The sequence below is a fragment of the Medicago sativa genome, chromosome 8 (assembly GCF_051527215.1).
Source record: "Medicago sativa cultivar Bolivia chromosome 8, Bolivia_mono, whole genome shotgun sequence".
NCBI classification, from domain to species: domain Eukaryota; kingdom Viridiplantae; phylum Streptophyta; class Magnoliopsida; order Fabales; family Fabaceae; genus Medicago; species Medicago sativa.
Window position 1 is genome coordinate 84707370 of NC_140756.1, and position 24041 is coordinate 84731410.

General features: G+C 31.1%; 2 long non-coding RNA genes and 2 pseudogenes across 3 annotated transcripts; 2 read left to right on the top strand and 2 right to left on the bottom strand.

Moving 5' to 3' along the window:
- Positions 1-8070: 8070 nt before the first annotated feature.
- Positions 8071-12089, bottom strand: LOC146902488 (F-box/kelch-repeat protein At3g23880-like; annotated as a pseudogene).
- A 2570-nt stretch (positions 12090-14659) lies between these two features.
- LOC146902489 (F-box/kelch-repeat protein At3g23880-like) lies at positions 14660-16127 on the bottom strand (annotated as a pseudogene).
- A 1866-nt stretch (positions 16128-17993) lies between these two features.
- Positions 17994-21859, top strand: LOC146902490 (uncharacterized). 2 transcript variants are annotated; one of them, XR_015022969.1, is made up of 6 exons: positions 17994-18246; positions 18348-18516; positions 18947-20017; positions 20097-20176; positions 20318-20485; positions 21186-21859. It is a non-coding gene; the product is annotated as an uncharacterized LOC146902490 (long non-coding RNA). The 2 variants fall into 2 exon arrangements; XR_015022968.1 differs by having other exon boundaries at positions 20097-20485.
- A 104-nt stretch (positions 21860-21963) lies between these two features.
- On the top strand, positions 21964-22707 carry LOC146902491 (uncharacterized). The gene is made up of 2 exons (XR_015022383.1): positions 21964-22423; positions 22503-22707. It is a non-coding gene; the product is annotated as an uncharacterized LOC146902491 (long non-coding RNA).
- Positions 22708-24041: the final 1334 nt, after the last annotated feature.

Below are 24041 nucleotides of genomic sequence, written 5' to 3' on the forward strand. Positions count from 1 at the left end.
CGCGACGGTGAATACAAAGCAAGGGATTCCAAGTTCTGGGACAATAAAATATTGTCAAATAACATAACATGATACTACATTTCTATACGTGAAAAAATAAAAAATTCGTGAGAATTTATAGTTTTTTGTTTTTATTCACCGAGGGTGTGACATTTCGGACCAAGTATTTTTTTTTTTTTAAGTAACCAAGTACTTTGTTTATTATTCGAACAAATGGAAAGGGGCAAAAAAATAAAAAAAATAAAATATATATATATAATCTATGACACACGAACACTCTTGGATTAGACATGTCCCACACCGATATGACACTGAGACGTATAATTACACTTAATCATATGATTTTTTCAAATTATTAGAGGTATCGGCGTGTCAGTATCTGTATCGTGTCAGGTGTCCATGTACGCATTCGTGCTAGCATGATCTATTTAAATAAAGAGTCATGCTAACGAGTCCCACAATGATATTGTTTAAGAAATTCATAGAAGGAAATTGTGCTTTAAAAATATAAGTCAAACACTTGTCATAGTTATAATTTATAAATACACAATTTTTAATACAAAAATTTCTTCGTTTGACTTCGTAAATATTTGTTAGCATTTTCCTTTAATAAATAGGCCCTGACATAGTCCAATGCTAGAGTTTTCATTAAATTAGTCAAAAAATTGAGTTTAAGTAGTTAATGAGTTCCACCGAAGACGGATTGTTCATGAGAACCATAGTTTGATTCCTGGATTGAACAATTCTTGGTTAGACTTGACTTACCTCCCGACCGAACTTCAGATAACTAGGGCCATTTCCCTTCTGAAATGAAAAGTTATCACCAAACATCGTTAGAACACAAAGCGCTCCTTGTTTAAAAAAAAAAAAAGAAAAAAACTTTTTACTAAATGAGTTAAACCGAACCTAACTTTAAGTAGGCTAGATGATCATAAGTCTCTCTGTCGTACAATGCCTGCCTAACTCGTTAGAGAAAAGTTGAAAATCATTAATAGCCTCGGTTACTACTCTACTATATGAATTTTTTTTTGCATGAACCCTTCGGTTTTTGGGCAAAGGGCTCCTCGTAATCAGGAGTTCAATCGTAGGTAAGGATTGTCTGTCCAAAAATTATTCCACTCAAAAATTGAACTTGTCTTCTTTCGAACGATTCATCTTTAATGAAGCTCATTAACCATTTAAACGAACTCAATTGCTCAGTTTTCGTTACTATCTGATTCAATTTGCAAATGATGAGAACTCTTTTTAAATACAATCATTTTTTTAGACAAAAGGAAGATTATATTAATAAAAAGAACGAGATACAAAGATTGAGGGGACATTAGACTTGATCCAGGAACACAGAGATACAACATTATAAATCAAACCTAGTGATAAGGCTTATCCTAACAAAGAATTCATTAATCACAAGCGCAATCCAGTGAACCCGCGTACGGGAGCGAAAACAGGTTACAAAAAATATGACAAGTAAACATCTGAAAAGAACAATTAAAGTTTAATTTCGACGAATGGATCGACCGCCAGTACGGTATCAAAAATCAAGTGCCAACAGCTTTCTGAACAAAGCAGCAAGCAAATGGCTTCTTTTTGTCAAGGTGATATCTAATTTAAAACTAAGTTGATCTTGTCAATATTATGTTCTATTACTTTTAACTATATATATATATGAAACGCACCGTTTCATATCTATTTTTTTAAGTTAAAAATAATAATAATAATAATAATAATAATAATAATAATAATAATAATAATAATAATAATAATAATAATAATAATAATAAATTATGAAATAAATAAAACAGGGGGGATCGAGAACCTTCCTTATTTTCTTTTCTTTCTCATTCTGACCTTCCATGTCACTTTTCCATTTCTCCTTTTTCTTTGTTCCAAACCGATCCATCCTTCTCCTCCATGCCATTCTTCTACTTCATATTGTTCAAACTTATCTGAAACTTTTAACAAAACTTGACACATTCAATCGAAGCTTTTAATTCATCCTCTTACAAGTGCTTTTGGATAGAGTTTTGAGTTGGGTGTGGGCTATAAGAAAGGATAGGAATATCCACTCATGGAAGGTGTGCACTTTAGTGATCCTTGAGGTAAAGTTCTATGATTCATAAATTTTAGAGTTAACTAGTTTGGACACCCGTGCCAAGCACGGGCTAGAATTTCGTTATACTCAAGATGATGGAAAATATTGTGATTTAGCAAGTGTCACATAAAGCTCAACATTGGATAAAATAGTGGAAGTGGAACCAAAATTAAGTGAAAAAATTCATATACTTATGCCTTAAAATTTTGGAAGATGATGTATTATTCTCACTTGTGTGGTTGCTATTTCTTTAACATGTTGATCCACAACAATGTTGACCCCCCCCCCCCCCCCCCCCCCCCCCCCCCCACCCATCCCACAGGAAGAATCATATCCCGGTTCAGCATTGTGGGGGAGAGGGAATGCTTCTTGGTGGTCACAGGGAGAGTCCAACACTTAATGGAGAGATATTAATGTGTCAAGAAAAAAAATTTATTCAACCTCTATTATTTCGAATTCTTTCATTGTTGATCTTTGATGGGATCAAAAAATGAAAAAATATAGATGTGTTCTACTAATTTAACGAAATATATGTTTATTATCCTTAAAAAATACGTGCTTATTAAGCAACATATAAGTGAGATTACCAATGCACTTAATGCCTTAATGTTTTGGGTGAAGATGTGGTGTCAATCCTACTTGTGGGGTTTCTCTTAGTCAAGTGTGATGATCCATTTACTTAATTTTTGGATGTCAAAGTTAACGTGTCAAATATGAATCAAAGTTATGCAATAATAGAAGAGTGGATGTTGAATAACATATAAGTGATATATATATATATATATATATATATATATATATATATATATATATATATATATATATATATATTCCTATAGACTTTAGTGGAAAAGTTATAACTTGATGGAAGATTGGGTGTTATGTTGAGTTAATAAAATATGTGTTTATTATTTTAAATTGATGTGGCATTTTTTTAATGAGCCTAATATTTTGGTAGCATGACTGCCCAGTAATCACCAACAAATCCATAAAATTATCAGCAACTCACTTTTATTTTTGTCATGTTCATAATCCTTTCTCATCTTGTTTCTTTTCCTAATTTACTTTTCTCTCTTCTCGTGAAAGAAAGAAACAAAAACACTCATCTTTGAAAGCTAATAATATTAACATCATCGACAACCAATTGTAAAAAATAAAAATTGAATAGGCTCTTGAAAAAGAATAAGATTGTAAGTAAAACTTTCTAATTAATTAATTTGTATGATTTCATAGGATTCAGATTGTGTGACTTTAGCGAGGGAAATATATGTGACTTTAGTCTTTGTTATTGTGTTTTATGAGAGAGAAAGATGAAAGACATAATAGTAAAGATGAGAGAGAGAGAGAGAGAGAGAGAGAGAGAGAGGGAGAGGGAGGGAGAGGGAGAGGGAGAGGGAGAGGGAGGAGAGAGAGAGAGAGAGAGAGAGAGAGAGAGAGAGACTCATGGTGACTATCCCTCCACAAAGTCACTCAATCTCAACCCAATTTATTAATTCATGGTGACTTATGGTAACTTATCTCTGTAGCATTCAAAAATTGGATCAATTACATAAATTATTTTTATAAGGAATTTAAACAATTGGAATCAAGATTCACAATTTAGCCATTTTCGATATTTTCTTGGCTAAAAGTTTGTTCTTCAACTCTGATATATCATGCCTAATTCATCAATGATATACTATAATGATTTAAAAAAAAGGAAGTCAGAGAAGTAGAAGAATAAATGGGAGAAAAAACATATTTCTGACATGTTCATTAGGCTCAGATCGACAAACTTTATTTGTTTGGTGTCCATTAAAAATAATAAAATATTAATATACCAAACTAAAAAAATATTAATATAAAGTGATTTTAATATTATTTTGTGTTGCCAAAAGAGGTTGAATAAATTATAAATAATTATAGATTTTTTTACAAAGTTCATTTTTATGTAAAAAAATGTAATTGTGAATATCCGTACAAATACTCGACTGACGGATAGTTGTGTACATATGGAGAGAGAACATATATCATTACTATCCAATGGAGGGCCTAATGACGTTTAGGGATCACACATGAGCCCATTTATTTAAAGGCAACAACTTTTTTCTTTGTAATTAATTTTTTTTATATATAAGAAATTTTAGGGAACCATCTTCTCTTACCCTTGATCTTAAAGTCGTACTTAATTTTCATTTTTAAATAAGTATGTCTCACTTTATTCTAAGATCATTCACAATGGTGAGTGTTTCACCTATTTAGCATCACGTTAAATAGGCACCTCCATTGTGGAGTATAATATATGGGTGTCTATGAAGAAGAGTGGCTATGGAAGCACCATCTCTCTTTCTTCATTTTTTGCGAGGCCCATTTGATAAATTTTAATAAAATAAAGAAATTTTGTTGAAATGTAATTATATAGAATTATTTGTTGGATTTATTTAATAATTTCTTTTGAGGTGCTGGCTTTGAGAAAATCAGTGTTTATTAAGTATTGCTGTAAAATGAGTGAGGTGGACATAGGGGACCCATTTAAGCACTCAATTTGGGATGCTATGTTGTGAATGGTCTAATGCTCTAATATGATTTCTTTAAAATATTGAACCCTCACTTATGTTTTTGTAATATGATATTTAATTATTTTCTTAATGCATAATCTCACTTATAGAATAAATAATATTAAGTATTTATGCTACTTTGCATCTACTTATATAAACTTTTCTTAATTGAAATTGTTAGAGTAGGAGACCCAGAATATAGGTAGCCCTATTTGTCTCCATAGATAAAATATGAGTATTTGTGCTCATGGATATTTGTTGACATCCCTAACTTGTTGATAGATGTGTGATTTAAAACTAATACAATGTACCCCAAATCTTCATTACAAAACAAAAGTACCACAAAGTAGATTAATGATAAGAGTGTGTCTAATATGAATCTCTCAAAGATGGTCTAAAGGTGGATCTTTACCATTTTTAATAAAAAACTAAATTTTAAATAATAAAAAATGAACAACAAAAATGATATTTGTATTAAAATTTACCAAACATATGATGGTCCACTTTTGAATCGAGTTCATATTAGGCACCCCGTAATGATAATCTTTTTAAAAAAAGGATAATTTTATTAATATAATATTAGTGGCATATGTTGATAGCATAGGAGAAAATTCTTTAACTACGAATGTTAAGATTCATGAAAAATATCCTAAATATTGCCTTAAATTATCTATAAGAAATTGAAAATGTACAATTTTTTTTTACAAAATTTAAAATATACAATTGTTTAATAAATTTTTATTCAATTATATTTTTAATAACTAATTCAAAAAAAAAAAATTCATTTCCAAAGGTATTGGTTATTAGAAAATATTTTTTAAAATTATGGCTATTACAAAAAATATTTATCAAAATATTTATTTCCATTCAAGTTTATTTAATCTAGATTAAGAGTATCTTGTTTCAAGTAGTATAAAATATTACTTTTTTTGTTTAACAACTCTCTTTTTTGGCCGACTGTTTTTCTGCTAAAGATTACCACATGATTAAAAAACTTAATTATATGTCAAATTGTCAAACCATGTTGGTAAGACAACACCAGCCTATTCAAATATTAGTTTGTCAAATTGTGGGAGTTTAACCTTTTCAGATAGTCTCTCTAGAAAAAACAAAAACTTTTTAATGAAAGTTATGAAGATTTATGAAACTTTTCCATATTTTAATTCTTACAACTCTTCTTTATGTTTTTACAATTCTTTAGATTGAAAATAATTAAATCGTAGGAAAGTTTATGTTCTTTTGATGAACAAATCTTTTTTGATGAATAACTCTTTTTTTGGTTTATAATAGTGACCGGAGATTGTATTTATTATTTGATTTGCTTTGTTGACATTGATTTTTAAATTTTATTTGAATGGTAATTCAGCAAGTAATTGATTATATTGATCTTGATTACATGTAAATTAAAGAGATGATCCGGGTTATTAAAAATGTTTCAAAAGAGTTGAATATCTTAACAATGGTCTATTAATGCCTTAATATAAGGCATGTGTTTATAAAATAATGTAATGAATTTCTTCTTCTTCTTCTTCTAAATTGACTTGTGTAAGTTGTGTTGATGTGAGAAAAAAATTAAATGAGTAAACATTAAATGATAATTAGACCATAACAATATCACAGTTACTTTATAATAGAAACTTTTTTTTTTTAGCAAATTTAGAATAGAAACTTATAATAGAAGATGAAATTTTGGTTGATGATAATAGTTTATGAACAGGATTTGGATCTTGGTAATGTTGAAATTATAGGTGTTAATCTGTAGAAATTTCAGTAAACATGATTTTAAATCAAAAGTTAACTTCAAAATTGTTTATTTAATTCTTTTGTCATCAGGCTTGCCGAACTATAAGGTATTAGTTCGTGCGCCGGTCACGATTATATTTTTGGGTCGTGACAATATATATATATATATATATATATATATATATATATATATATATATATATTTTAAGGGAAATATTAACTAGTGCCTCCGGGGCACTATTTAAAGACCATAAGTAGTAACTATTTATGAAAATATGTGTATTCAATGCATTGGAAATCGATAGATTTAACTTTTTTAAAGAATAATTTCTTATTTTAGAATGTTTAAAGAGTGCCCCGGGGGCACTCGTTAACAAGACCCATATTTTAAAAAGCATTGTATTTTCTTTCTTTGAAAAAAAAAACTATATATTTATTTATATTTATTTTTTTTGGATTTTTCACCTCGCCTCTCCACTTTTCTGCAACTTTTCTAAAAGCAAAATAAGCTAAAATGTATTTTTAGTACCCCTATTTTTTTGTCCCCGTGAGTTTAGATCAGTTGGGAAGGACAATGCATAATATATGAGGTCTGGGGTTCGAATCCCGGACATCACCGAAAAAAAAAAGTATCCCTATTTTAAAATTCAGCTTTTTAGTCCTCCTATTTTCTTTTTTGATTTTTCGTCCCCTACCCCTAGTATCTAGAAACTTGGCTTTTAGTGACAGTAAATTTTTATATAAGTAAAATTCCTTTGACCTTAGGTGTAGTCCTAAGTATCTATACCCATGGATTTGTATGTTTTGATTAAACTTTATACCTATGACTAAAATCTATAGGTAAAACAAAAAGTTTTGTTCGAGTTGTAAAATCCATCACTGTAAACTATAGAGATGGCCAAAAAATCTGTGGGTATAGGTCCTTGGGGCTATACCTATGGTAAAAGGACTTTACCTACCGAAATTTACTGTCACTAAATTAAAATATGAGGAACAAAAAATTGAATTTTTAAACAGGTTACCTAAACATCAAGAAAAAAGGGTACCAAAATGCATTTAAGTCAACAAAATATGTTCAGGAAAATTAAACCAAGTATTTTAGGAAATAAATCTTTTTGGAATGTAATTCTTTTGGAAAACTTAAGTTTTAGATTTTTTTTTTTTAAACATTTGAATTTGATGAAAAACCCAAATTTGATTTTTCTGAAGCTTAATTTTAATTTTAAAATTTTATTTGTTTGGAAGTTAATGAGAATGCCCAAGTCAATTTAGTTTTCCAGAATTTGCGCACCCCCGGTGACTAATTGGCTCATTTCTCACGGGCGTTGTATCTATCACTTGTTGACAGGAAGAAGAAAAAAAAATAACATTGAAACTATGATTAATTCCTATTGAATTAGCTCATTAATTTGAAATCAATTTTTTTTCTTTCTTGTTTGAAAGAGAGGAATGGCAAAGGTCCAAAGTTATTAGCATCCACTAAAAAGAAAACAAACACCTTTTATTTCCTTCAAATATATACGTGGCCGTGATCAAGCTTCTAATGAAGTGCTTTGAATCAAAGTGTGTATTTGTAATTTTGATCTTTAGTAACACGCATAAACTCATCAAATAAATTACAATTTAAAACAATTACAAGCAGCTCATCAAAGTGCGTTGATCTTTAGTAACATGATTTAGAATAGATCCAATTACATGTGCATAAACAATAGTGAATCACACACATTTCATGACATATTACATCAGCTCATCTGGCATAGTGACTCATGTTACATAACCTTATTCTTCTTGTTTATGTCATCTTCTTAAACTTGTTCGCTATCACCGAGGAGTGAAAGCAAAGACTCTGTATACATAGCCACTTGGGATGTGCGATTCTATTTATAATAGGAGGTATACTCTAGAAACTGTCCTTTTTCATCATACTTCACCAATCCAACTTCACCATCAATTCCAATAATATCACCACTTTTTGTACTACATATTGGAGGGAAGTAATGAGTGGGAATGACATCAATTGAAAAAACAAGAGTCTTAGTCCATGACGAATGCACTTGGTACTCTTTAATCACCCATATTTCAACTATATCATCCTGCTTAGTCCATACACTGAGAAACTCACCAAATACCCACAAATCACAATCTGTAGGTTCATGTTCAAAATCACCTGGCAAACCTCCCCAAAAAGGTGAGACCTAGATTACCCTCTCTTGTTTAGGGGGTATTTACCCTTTCAAGATATCAACCAATCAAAATATAATATACAAATGTAACATTAAATGTCAAATAAATGAGTCAATTTTTCTATAAAAAAATCAATTTTAATAAGATAACTTTTAATTTTTATTTAATTATATTTAGGTATACAATCTTAATTAATTTACACTATAGGGTTTATAACAATTAAAATTTCACATCAAATTCAACCCATAAATATTTATTTTTTAGGATGCAAAATAAATAAGTTTTTGGAATACTTTTAAAACATTATTTGTTTTTTTAATTAAAAACAAAAAGGTGTAACCAATTTTTTCTCTACAAAAAAAAATTGTTCCTAATTTGTACTTCCACGGATAAGTTGATATAACAAATTTCCACCAATATTTGTATTTTTGTTGCAAAATTAACAAGTCTTTGGAATACTTTAAAATTTTAAATATTATTTGTTTTTTTAATCTACTAACAATATATAAAAAAATTATTAAAAAAACAATATATTTATTAAAAATATATATATCAAAATCAAAATCCAACAAAATTTCATAATTGTCCTTCTTAAAAGCCAATATATTATCATGATAATTACAGACAACTATTTTTTCAACTCCACACAACAAATTTAAATATCCACTTTTACTACTAATCTACTACTACTAATACTATAATAAGAAAATTAGAAAATCTTACTCGAGTAAAATTTATTATCCTCACAATCTTCTTAATTTTATGGGTTTAATTGTCATTTTTAAAAAATAAAATAAAAAATTATTCATTTTGAAAAAATTATTATATATATTTTTGTTTATCTTTCTAGCCTAACTAATTCTCTATGTATCTTCATTTTTCAGATTTATCACTTCCAAGCCTAACTAATTCTCTATATCGTCATTTTGTTCTCATCTATTTTAATCTCTTAATCTTAATAATTTGCATATTTAAAAAATTAATAGAAACGATACAATAATGTTAAATTTTTTTAAATAATCATTAGTTTTCAAAATTTAAGCATATCAACTTTCTCATATCGGTATACATAAAATTTGATTTTGGAGATATAAGCACATAAAGTCTACAATGACTGCGGTGTAAATATTTAATGGTATTTTGGAGAAACAATACAGTGATGTTGATATTTTAAAAATAGTCACGAGTTTTCTAAATTTTATCATATTGACTCTTACATATTGTTAAAAAAAAAAATTCTTCTGCATATATAAGTATATAAAATCTTCAACGAGTGCGGTGCAAATATTTATCGGTGTTTTAAAATATAAAATAAAAAGTTATTTAATAGAAACATTACATCGATGTTGATATTTTGAAAATAGTCACGAGTTTTCAAAATTTTATCATATCGATTTTCTCATATATGTACATAAAAATTTATTTATGCATATATAAACACATAAAATCTGCAACGGGTGCGGTGCAAATATTGAACAGTGTTTTGCATATAAAATAAAAAGTTATTCAATAGAAACACTATATTAATGTTAATATTTTGACAATATTAATGAGTTTCTACGATTTGATCATATCAACTTCCTCATATATTAACATAAAAAATTATACCTGCAGATAAATCACATAAAATCTACAACGGGTACGGTGAAAACATTGAACGGTGTTTTGCATATAAAATAAAAAGTTATTTAATAGAAACACTACATTGATGTTGATATTTTGAAAATAATCATGAGTTTTAAAAAATTTATTTTACTGACTTTCTTATATGTGTATACTGACTTTCTTATATGTGTATATAAAAATTTGTTTTCGTGTACATAAGAAAATAAAATCCACAACATACGCGATTCAAATTTTTAACATTTTTTTTATATATAATATATTAAAAAAATATTTGATAGTACTAACAAAGTAATTATTTTTTATATGATTACCACAATGTTACGTGACCCGTGCGTAACCACACGGGTCTATTACTAGTTAAAAAATAAAATAAAATATGGCAGTTTTTTTCAAAGGAGAAAACGTGACAGTTGTTTTATTAAAAAATAAGCTATGAACTTGGCCGTTATTTTTTAAGTCATGAACATGTTGTTTTATTAAAAAATAATTAAATTGAATTAATAGGGTTAAAATTGGTAGAAAATATAAAAAAAAACTACCAGCTATAAGCTTAAAAGCTACTTGAAATAGCTTCTCAAAAAACGCTATAAGCTAGTGGAAAAAGCTTTTTACCCAACACATCTTATTATATCAAAACAAACTTATAAGTTAGTCCAACAAGCTATAAGCTAGCTTATTCGTGTTACCAAACACAGCCATGATGGGTTGAATTTGATGTGAAATTTTAATTGTTATAAGCCCTATAGTGTAAATTAATTAAGATTGTATACCTAAATATAATTAAATAAAAATTAAAAGTTACCTTATTAAAATTTATTTTTTAATATAAAAAATTGACTCATTTATTTGACATTTAATGTTACATTTGTATATTACATTTTGATTGGTTGATATCTTTGAAGGGGTAAATACCCCCTAAACAAGAGAGGGTAATGTAGAAAAAACCCTCCAAAAAAGATCATCTGGCAAAGATATGTCTAAAAGTTTCCTTTCAATTAAATCAAAGGCAACAATAACATTCATTGATAAATCAAGGTGAAAAGCCAACCAATGAATAACCCCATTAAAGAGTGACCCTACCATGGAATAATCAGAGAAGTTTATATAAGGGAAGTTAGTACCCTCAATTTCATTCCATGTATTATCTCTCAATGAGAAAAACTCCAAATGCAATGAAATATTATGGAAGACATTGTGAAATGACATCAAAACCACCAAATAATCATCTGTTGACGGATCATACCCAAAACCATATATATGTAAGAAATGATTGACATGTAAATAGGAACCATAAGGAGACAAAGGTATTTGTTTGTGAACTCTAGTGGATGGATTCCATAGATAAGTTGTTGCAGCACGATGCAAAAATATAAACCCTCTACATGAACATTTAGTTTGAATATAAAAATAATATCCACGATGGGGATAAGGATCAGGACGTGGACGCACAAAATCAAGGTTTAGTGAAGTAGAAGTATAATAATCGCTAAGGGATGCTTCAAAATCAATCAATCGAGTTTCAAGATCTTGATCTGATATGAACAAAATTCTAGGACTGTGTGCCGCGGTAATTTCAAAATGTGAATTTGCAAAGTGGGTTTCAGAGATAAGAGAAAACCATAACTTACAAACACACTTGAAACGTAAAAGAGCCATCACCGGCAACCTCAGCAGAATTAGGATGATCAAGTCATGAGGCAGATACGGTGAATTCTTCTCCATGAGACTTATGAATGTTGTTTGTCTGTCCCGGTTTCAATCCAGTTTGATTTAGGGTTAAGTTCCCAACTCTATGTTTTGTAGCTTACATTAGGAATGATGAAATAGTGACCGTTATAATTTTTTGTTAACATTTCGTTAAAGCCAGCAATTAATCCGCACGCAGCCAATGAGAAAATTATTGAATCTTTCTTGGAGAAAAAGGAAGGAATAAATGAGAGCATTGAATGCCATGGAGAAATCGAAAGAAAAATCAGAAATTAAATAAGAACCTATTTGAGGGGGATTAGCAATTAATGCAAATCATGAGAGAAATTATCTCGGTCTTGATGCAGCTCGCACAGCTTTCCACTGTAAAATCATCTTACATGATGGCAGCACTATTTTTCAACATTTCCTCTAACACCCTTCTCTTATGTAAGATCTACACTTCGAAATAGGTCATGTAAAGTTGTGAGACCGGAGGTTGTTAGCTCTTCTTATATGTGTTGTTTCGTCAATTAAGAAATCTCACATGTCACATGTTTCCAAATACATTAAAAAAATTGGCAACACAATGACATCATTCAATATTGAATGCATTTAAAAATAATTTTACACACTTACTTCACATACAAATTAGTATTTTTTTTTATTAATAACTATTTTAATTCTATGTTGGTTTCTCTCTTTTTATGTTTTTTCAACTGATGTTTCCTTCAAAAAAAAAAGTTTCTTCAACTGAAGCTAGTCATATTTAAAATGTATCGAACGCTAAATATGAATAATTTTGACACTCTAAATTCAAACTTTGAATCAATATGGGTCTACCTCTTGTATATTGGTTTCTACTTAGATAGACAACTATATATGATTTTTTTTGGTATTTGGATCCTACAATCTGTAGCCTTTAGAATCATCAGTCATCCCAAGTTGCATACACTTGCAGCTTTTAATCTCAATATTGGTCCTTTCATTTGGAATATGAACATGTGTGGCACAACCAAACACCCTAAAATGCTCTACTGGGGGATATACTCTACTCCAAATCTCTTGGAGTTTGATTCTTGCTCTACTGAAGCTCTCATTGTCAAGCTTGAATTTTAGATGGGGACCAAAGAAAATGTTTGCCTCAAAGTAGCTCGTATGAAAAATAATTTCCTTTTAGCTGACTTCTTTAATTTCTTCTTTAATCAAGAACAGAAAAAAAAAGGTTTATTATTTTTGCACTTTCTTCATTGGAAAAGCTTTTAGATGACAGCTTACATATGTATTTTCCACATGAGGTGGCCAATGGACCCTTTATACTTTGTTTCTTCAATCAATCATCAAACTACTGTTTTGGCTTGTTTTCATTGTGCATCTATGAAGGATATATACAAAGTGTAGCCTCAAATGGATAATTCTATATTGGCTATCAAGAATGTATATAGTAAAGCCAATAATGAAATTAGGGGTTGATATAAGCATTTGAAATTAGTAAACATGCATATTTATTTTATCTTGGCAGCTAGCTGCATAAAGGTTGTGGGTTTTGAAAGATGTCAAATTAAAGATATAACATCTTTTCCTTTTAGCTCGTATGAAAAATAATTTCCTTTTAGCTTTAAGTGAGTTCCTTTGACTTATTTAATTTCTTCTTTAATCAAGAACAGAAAAAAAAAAGTTTATTATTTTTGCACTTTCTTCATTGGAAAAGCTTATAGATGACTGCTTACATATGTATTTTCCACATAAGGTGGCCAATGGACCCTTTATCCTTTGTTTCTTCAATCAATCATCAAACTACTGTTTTGGCTTGTTTTCATTGTGCATCTATGAAGGATATATACAAAGTGTAGCCTCAAATGGATAATTCTATATTGGCTATCAAGAATGTATATAGTAAAGCCAATAATGAAATTAGGGGCTGATATAAGCATTTGAAATTAGTAAACATGCATATTTATTTTATCTTGGCAGCTAGCTGCATAAAGGTTGTGGGTTTTGAAAAGTCTACGGCAATTGTAAAATTGTAGCGTCAACTATAGGATTAGCACTAAGTTACTACTTTTTGCTAATTGCCAAAATTTGCATAGTTCTTAATTAGAATTCTGACTTCTTACTCACCATTTAGAAAACAAGTAGTATCTTCTATTACATATACGCTATTCAGACTAGCATGTTAGCTATTTAGATTAGGGTCTTGTTAACGAGTGCCCCCGAGGCACTCTTTAAGCATGCTAAATAAAGTAATAATTCTTCTCAAATTTAAAAGTTTTCAATTTCCAATACACTGATTACACAAACATTTATAAAAAGTTACTATTTAAGGTCCTTAACCAGTGCCCCGGGGGCACTAGTTAACATTTCCCTTTAGATTATTATCCTAAAGAAGCTAAACATGTGATCATCACTACAATTATGAGGCCATATTACCCCAAATCTTCTGAAAACACATGGTTAATAAAATGATAGTGCAATAATCCAAATTTTCTAGGTAGCATTTGATTTTATGACAATTCTCTTGTTTGTTTAAATTTATATTGTTTGATCAAGTGATACGAGTATCGGCTTAAATCTGACCCATACAAACTATGTAACGGGGAAGTCTCGCCGAGCGTCTATTCTGTGTAATATTGAACATTCGACCGAGTCTGCCAATGGCTTACCAATGGGAAAGAGAACAAAACCTTTTATTTCCTTTCAAATATATGTGTGGCCATGATCAAACTTCAAATGAAGTGCTTTGAATCAGAGTCGTGATTTATGATTTTGATCTTTAGTAGCACGTATAAACTTATCAAATAAATTACAATATAAAACAATTTCAAGCAGTGCCCAAAACATGCTTTAGAATTAGATCCAGTTACACGTGCATAAACAATAGTAAATCACAGAAACATTCCATGACAAATTACATCAGCTCATGTGGCATAATGACTCATGTTACAAAAGCAGCCACCCAAGAGTACAAGATGCAGTATTATTATAAATATCAAGGAAATGGTAAAGGAGAATATTCCATAACCTCGTTCTTCTTGTTTATGTCATCTTAACCTTGTTCGCTATCACCGGGGGAGTGAATGCAAAGACTCTGTATACATAGCCACTCGGGATGTGCAATTCTCTTTATAGTAGGAGGTATACTCTAGAAACTGTCCTTTTTCATCGTACTTCACCAATCCAACTTCACCATCAGTTCCAATAATATCACCACTTTTTGTACAACATATTGGAGAGAAGTAATGAGTGGGAATGACATCAATAGAAAAAACAAGAGTCTTAGTCCATGACAAATGCACTTTGTACTCTTTCATCACCCATATTTCAACTACATCATCTTGCTTAGTCCATACACTGAGAAACTCACCAAATACCCACAAATCACAATCTGTAGGTTCATGTTCAAGATCACCTGGCAAACCTCTCCAAAAAAGATCATCTGGCAAAGATATGTCTAAAAGTTTCCTTTCAATTAAATCAAAGGCAACAATAACATTCATTGATAAATCAAGATGAAAAGCCAACCAGTGAATAGCCCCATTAAAGAGTGACCCTACCATGGAATAATCAGAGAAGTTCATATAAGGGAGGTAAGTACCCTTAATTTCTTTCAATACATTATCTCTTAATGAGAAAATTTCCAAATGTGATGAAAAATTATGGAAGTCTGCGTCAAATGACATAACAACCACCATATAATCATCTGCTGACGGGTCATACCCAAAACCATATAGATGAATGAAATGATGGACACGTAAATTGGAACCATAAGGAGACAAAGGTATTTGTTTGTGAACTCTAGTGGATGGATTCCATAGGTAAAATTGTGTGCCACGGTGCAAAAGTATAAACCCTCTACATGAACGTTTAGTTTGAATAAAATAATAAAATCCACGATGGGGATGCGGATCAGGAGGTGGACGCACAAAACTAAGGTTCAGTGAAGTAGAAGTATAATAATCGCTAAGCGATGCTTCAAAATCGATCAATCGAGTTTCAAGATCTGGATTTGATATGAACAAAATTCTAGGACTGTGTGCAGTGGTAATTTCAAAATGTGAATTTGCAAAATGGGTTTGAGAGATTAGAGAAAACCATAACTTACAAACACACTTGAAACGTAAAAGAGACATCACCGGCAACCTCAACAGAATTGGGATAAGCAAGTCATGAGGCAGATACGGTGGTTTCTTCTCCATGAGACTTCCGAATGTTGTTTGTCTGTCACCGTTTCGGTCCAGTTTGATTTAGGGTTAAGCTTTCCAACTCTATATTTTGTTGCTTACTCAATGTGAACACTGAAACGGTGCAGCCAATGAGGAAATTCAGGAACCTGTCTTGTAGAAAAAGGAAGGAATAAATGAGAGCATTGAATGCCATGGAGACTAATCAAAAGAAAAAAGGAAAGAAAAATCAGAAATTAAATAATGAGACATAACCGATTTGAATGATTAGCAATTAATGGTAATCATGAGAGAAATTCTCTCATGAGGATCTATAATTTTCTTGGGTCCTGCTAACCGGTGCCCCGGGCACTGTTAAGCATACCAAAAAAGGTATTATTACCATAAAAGGAAACTGTTTTTGACTTTATTATAAATTAATTAAACAATTTTAATGCGTTAACTACTATGTAATTTCCTTTTTTATATCCTTAACCAGTGCCCGGGGTTTTAGTTAGCATTTCCCAATTTTCTTTCTTTGCTTTCCACTTTTCTGTTTAGTTTTCTTCATTCTCCTCTCACTTTACCAAAAAAACAAAAAACTATTACTAGAAAGCAATTTTTTTATTAATATTGATAGCTTTAATAATTATTTTTTTAGAGTTTAAGTTTTATACAATGATAGTGTAAAACTATTTTACATATACATTCAAGAGAAGTAATAAAGGAGGATTTCAAAATTCTCTCGAACACTCTTTTCTTAAGTAGGATCCACATTCTTTTTCAATTCCTTAAAACCTTGCGCTAAAGCTTCAGATTCAATCGCTGTTTTAAAGTTATATAATGAACATGAGACGGTTCAACCTTTTCATGAGTTTACTGCTATCAAGCTGGAATTAAGTAGGAACGTGAGGATGGAGTTGAGCCACACTCTTAGCTTAGAGAAGAAAATCAATATGCCGACTTTTTTTTTTTTTGCCAAAAAGAGATTGTCTCAGCTTGACTCTCTAAATATCATTATGTCTCCGCTGGTGGAACTGTCTAACACCATCCTCTGCAGCTTATGACCTTGCAAACTGCATTTTCTTTTTCTTTAATACTTTAGAGAACACAAAACGGCCTCAGTGCATACATAAAAATCGCAAGTTTGATAATATCTTGAACCCATTTTAGTTTTGTGGAAAATCATGACAAGGACCTTAGCCTCTAAATGAGCATTAAAGGATCCCTGCCATATCAATATTTTCACTGCCATATACATAATAGATGAGTTTAGGATAGTAACCTATGGCTTTATAGCATATACATGTGTTTTTCTTTGCATATGTTCTAGTAATTAAAGCAAGTCTTTATGTTTTATATACAAATATTTGCGTCATTCCACCAAATTAGCACACACAGGAAAAAAAAAATTGAAGTCTTGAATCCAATTAGTTCACCAGGTTTGTATATATGTGTTCTTTGGCTTGTGGTTGGATCTTAGACTTGTGAGATGATGAAATGAGGTGCTTCATTGCGCGTTCCATTCTACTTGTTGTTAACATATCATACTCATTAGTTATTGTTGGCCATTATAATACTAATATTATTTCATTTGATTAACTTAGGAATTCCATTTTAAGCAGCTGCAAGGATATGTAGCTGAACACTCATGGAGGAAAATCCAAACAAGATGGCTCGAAAATGTTACGTTGAAAAAATAGTGCTGTCATTTTTTTGGTTGATTATAGGCCTAGTGTTCCATTTTGGATTTCTCTATGGAACAAACACTACAAGAAAATACGCTAAATGCTACCAAATTTTTGATACGGATTGTATCTGTAGCAAATTACAAGTTTTTTGGCTGCCAATCCACTAAGTAGGACTTATCTTTTGTTTTTATTAATTATAATAATATTTAATTATTTTCTTTTTATTTTTTACGTTTAAAAGATTATAATATATTTTTATATATTTTTCACGGTATCGTGTCTCTTCCTCGTTCGATATTTTCTTCCTCCATCTCCGATCGAACATAACCTCCTCTGTCTCCGATCAATCCCACCATCGACCCTTCTCCGGTGGATCTCCGATCGATTGCATCCTTCTCCGGTGGATCTACAATCGATCTGCACCGGTGGATCTCCGATCGATCCTTCTCAGTCTCCGAACAATCCAATCCTCCGCCGTCTTCGATCGCATCGTCCTGAGTCTCCGATCTCAATTCAATCAACAATATGTAGTTTTCTTTTCTCTTATCCTATGCTTTAATTTCTGATTTCAATTTTGGTTTTCTCATTTTCTGATTCGTTTTCTCTTGTTTGAATTTGTAAAATCTAGCATAGTTAGGTTATTGAATGTGGCGTCATTGTTGGATCTGAAGTAGAGATTGTTTTTCACATTTGAATCATTGCTAACTCACTGATTCTCGATGGCTCCATCAGAATTGTTGTCACTGTTCTCGGTTTCGCAACCGATGCCGCGGTTTCGCAACCTATCGAGAGCTGAGGTATCTAAAACTATGTTTAACTTCTCTTCTGTGATTAATTAACTCAATTTAGGTTATGTTTCTAGATTTGATTTTCAGTTGAGGCATGTGAAGGTTTATTTTGTTGCAGTTGTATGTTTGGATACAATTTGTAGATTTGAGTTTATATGAATTTACAATTTCTTTACTTGTGTTGTTCTGGTTCTCCAATACATTTAAAATGATAATATGATATGCATTCAAATTGATTGTAATTTGTAGTTATACTTTTTGGTCTCTGATTGTTGTTGTAAACATAAGTTTCTACAGTTATTTGCATTGGTACCTTTTTTTTTCTGGTGAAAGTTATTGCTTTCAATTTCTGCCTTATGATAGATACATGTAACAATAATTAACCTAGGGTTATTGAAATGTGGTTAGCTTCTAATAAATGAAACTATTTTGAGCATAGGGAGTAACATAACTCCTCAGCTGCATACATCGGGACTTGACTTACGATGACCGAAGAGGAATGTGATACAACTAGAGGGCATATATGCGCTTCAGCTAATTTTGTCATCTCTACATGTCTGAGAACAGCCATGCAGAGGAACACTACCGAGGAGAGGAGATTCCTGACTCCGCATAATAGATCTGTTAGAATCGCAGAGGAGATTGGCAAGCTTTGTCATGTAGGTACTATTATGGTTAAATTTGAATATAGGTACCTCTGCTTATGGAACAAAATAGTATGTCACAGTTCATGATCGAACTGAATGTGAAAATGGGGATTTGGAAGAAAACTTTCGTACTTTTTTGGTAGATGATTACATTTGTTAGTTAGTACTTTTTTCGGGCATAGCAATAGTAATTTGTGACTACAATGTGAAAATGGGGATTTGGAAGAAAGCTTTATTACTTTATAGCAAATTATGATAATTTGATTTGTTTCTACTAATGATTTGTGACTACAATTATTGCCCATGGAGATGTTCATCTGTTTTGTTGGTTAGTATTTAGGTACTCATAAAAGCTTTGAGGCTTTATTAGTGTTATCAATGCAGAGTGATTTGTTTATTTATTATATTATATTATATAAATAACAGCTAAGTTCTTCTATATGGCCTTAATTAAGAGTATCATTTTGACCTATTTTATGTCCCTTAAGATGGATTGGTTTCTGTCCCTTGAGATAGATTGGATTGTAGAACTAGTGATCAATAATGAATGGTTTTCCTTTTGTAAACTTGTGTCTCAAATGAGAGAAATTATGTTAGGTTGATCAATGTGTCATGTAGTATCTCCCGTAGTTTTCTTGTTCCTTGGCAAATAACAATTGTTCTTTTGAAAAGTATTATGTTCCTAATGTTGGTGCTGAAAGCACTTTAAAAGACTTTTAACTTTATATTGTGTATTGCATGCCTTGTGTTAATTTTTCCACTTGACAGATCCCTGCATGTTTCGCATTACACCCTTTAGTGTTTGATTTTGTTTAGTATATTAAAACAAGTTGCGACAATCGTATTTGGATTCATTGCCAAGGGTGGGATTCTGTCACATGTTTATTTCTTTTGTATTGTATATGAGTCCTTGCCTTGTATAATGTATGTTTGTTCATGAAGGCTATGATTACACAGGAGTAGTAATACTGCTCTCATGTTGCACATGTTTGTGGTATGGTGTGGATCGGATTGATGGAACTGTAAGTCTATGTTTCTAATATCTGCTTATATGCTAAATTTACTTGATTTGGGAACCTTTTTAGTTATATCTTGTATATTCGAACACTTATTTTGATAACTCACATGTTTTATTTTACTTTTCCGGTCATATTTGATATCAGACTGAGGTTCGAGAGAAATTGGGATAGAAATTGACTTATCTATCTTCAAAACAGATTTAAGTCACTTACAATACAAATGTGGGCATCTTCATCAATACCAAATGGAACTTTGTTCTTTTTGCTTCAAAACTCGCCTTCAGCAAAGGTTGAAATCATAAATTGGTGAAGGTAAATCTCAATTCAACTTGTTGAGCACAATTTTTGTGGTCTGGTTTCTGCAATGTAGTTAGTTTAGTTACTCAAAGTTTTCCTTTATCATCTTGTCACTTGTTATGTGGCTCCAGTTTGAAGTTGAATGTGAAAAAAATGCAAAGATGTGAAGGAATTATATTGTTTTTCTTTACTGTCATATTTTTATAGTAACTACTAATATATACCTGTAATGCAGTTCAATGGTTTTTTTTTCTGTGAGCTATACTACTAAGCTTATTTGATGATGAACATACTCAGATTGTATTTTTATTTTTGCATTTAGCTTTGAACTGGACCAATTTTTTTTTACTCACGAGGTGAGCTGATTTTCATTATGGTTTTTAGCCTTTGTTGAGTTGATGCGATGAGCGTACCTGTTGTCTATGGTATGTATAATTTTGAAAATATTGTGTTGTATTTTCAAGTTTTATTCGTTTGTGTGGGCAAATATATAGTATTGTGTGAATTACTGTCGAAGTTTAATAGTTATATACTAAATATATAATCACATAACTGATTTTAGCATAAGTAATGATATTTATGAGCTCTTAAGGTTAATTGAATTCATAAGGGTTATAATTTTCTTGTTGTATTTTATCATACCATTCTTTCTTACTGGACCATTTAGCTTGACAACACTTGTTATTATGTCCTGATCATATTTGCATTTGGATAGGTCGAGATGTATATAAAATCTGTCATGAAACTCATGAAAGATGCAGTATCAACATACGAGAACTCATGGAACTCATGAAAGATGCAGTATCAAACACAACGTATGCATTTGATAGATTTTACTTTTGTAATTGACCGAGTGTAACTTGAATTGACCGAGTGTAATTGACAGATTTTAGTTTTATTTATATGATAGAGCATGTGAACAGTTTTGACTAACATACGAGAACTGGTGTACTTTCCCATATGTGGACACAAGGTCTGCGATGTTATCATGATAGGAGAACAATTATATCCGTCGAGGCGGTATCTAACCCTGTAACATGCTTACGAGTTAAGATTAGTTTGTTGTTGGCTGGCTTTAAAACTGTTGTAGTGTTAGACATGGAGAAGTGAGAGTGGTTGCACGTATATGGTGAGTTAATCAAATGACAGTCCTGCTGCATTATTTTAGTTAATCAAATGAGAGATCTTCTGCATTATCTTACCACTTATTATATAAGTTATAAGTTACTCTTATATACTATTATGTTGAATTTTGTTCCATTTGTTATATACTGTTATGCTGAATTCGGTTCCATTTGTTTTCCACCTTCAGAAGGTTTATTCCCCAAACTTTTGACCCGTGATATTATATCTTAGGTTGTGAATGTAATGAGTAATGAAAACTAAGTAATGTTGTGAATTCGAAAAGGTGATGCAAATAAAGTGTTTTTTTTGTTTGAATTGTCCTATTTTTTTTTCTCTTCTAGGTTTTTTAGAGGAATTGAATTCTAGGTTAAAATCATATTTGAATTCATATTGTGTATTTTGACTGTTCTTGGAGGAAATGAGTGAGATTGAAGAGATTTTGAATTCTCCAACTCTCATTCTACCATTTGGAAAGCTTGACTGATTTCTCTCTGTTTCATTTTTCTGTTTTCCAAAAGCTTTGATAACATGTTAATTGACATTTAAGGCTCAAGTAGAAGCTTTGATAGCATGTTCGTTAGCATTTAAGGCTCAAGTAGAAGCTTTGATCTTGAACTGAAATTAACTTATATCCGCCATGTTAGATGGAAGAGATACTATGTGAATTTTTATTGAAATTATTTACAAGAACAATTAAATTATATCCGCCTATGATAGAATCAAACACAAGGTATGCATTGTGAAGATGAAACCGCCCACACTCCAAAGATCCTCCCTTGTGAAGAAGTCTAGGCAGAAGCCTCAAAAGTGTAGAGGGTCTTGACGGATGTAAGTCTCTTTGATTTATATTGAGTAATGAAATGTCATATGATTGTCACTTCGCTGAATATTATTTGCTGATTTACAGGCCTTCAAAACAAGTGAATATGGCTCTGAACCCATGCTACGTAACTGTGGAATTTCAATAACCTGTTTTTCTTTTTTCCTTTTTCTTTTTTCTTTTGAGGGATTGTGTTTAGCCTCTTTTGATGTTGAATTACTTGTATGAGACCTAATTTGTTATCAATACTATTTTGCATTTCTTGTTGTGTTCAACTAAAGTTTCTTATTAATTGATTGGTAGTGATTTAAATGTTTTTTTAAAAGGTTAAAAGGTCCTAATTGCTATGATCCATTAAAGAAAATTTTGTTAAAATTCTGCTGTAGATTTGCTATGGAATTGCTATGACAAGTCTTAGTTATGTTACTGTAGATTTGTTGCAAAATTGCTATGATAAGTCATGGTTATTTTGCTGCGGACATTTAATTTTGAATGCTTTTCTGCTGCGTATTAACTAAACATTTGCTAGGATTTATGTTTTACTAGCTAAGGATTTACTAAGAAATATTTCCCTAGCAAATTTGTCTCTCAATCCATGCTACGGCCGAATCAATATGTATTCCCTAGCATATCTCTAGCTAAACCCGTTTGCTAGGAATTAGCTGCGAATTAGCTCCAGAAATGGGCGTAGCAAATCACATATTTTCTTGTAGTGAAATAGAGAGTGGACAAGTGGATTAACGGCGTAAGGGGGAAATATAAAATTTGGGGTGAAGGAGAGAGCCACAATCCATTCAACTAGTCTAACTGCAGAATCCTTCCCACACTAATGATTTGGAAAATCTTCAGTTATTAAATTACTCTTGTATTGAACTATACTACACAAACTGAAAATAGCTTTTGGTATTTGAAGGAATGCATATTTATGCAGATAGACAATAACTCAGGCCTGAGATTTTCTGGAAGCTTGAGACATTCACTAAAGTAATGCAAGGTTTGTTGGCGTCGTTAACTTGAAAATAAAATCTACTTGTGTTTTTTCCTTTTTTATGAAGTTTATGTTAAAAATATGTCATAGTGTATTCGTTAATGCAGGAGTTTATGTCCTTGCACGTATTTGATGGTCTTTGTTGCTTACTTTAGGCATCTAAGATGTTTTTTTTTTAGATTCCTATGCTGCATGAAACATAGGAATCGATTTTTCTTGATCACCCAAGAGGGAATGGTTACAAGACTAGTTGAGACAACTTAGAGATGGAAGTAGTTCCTACAAAATTGTAAGAGGAATGGTTCAAATGTAATTTTTTTTTAATATTTTATTAAAGCTAGCAATTACTGCGCACACTGAAACAGTGCAGCCAATGAGGAAATAGGATCCTGCCTCGGAGAAAAAGGAAAGAATAAGGAGACATAACCGATTTGAGGATTATGCTGTCATATTAACCTCTGACCGGCCTCAACAATTCTCTCCACCTAGATGCAGCTCTTATGAGGATCTATAATTTTCTGTTTGTTTTCCATACTTATATACTATGATGGTAACCCGTGCAATGCACGGCTAATGCACTAATTTTGAGTTGAAACAATTTCATGAGTATGGAAAAATATAATTCACATGAATAAAAC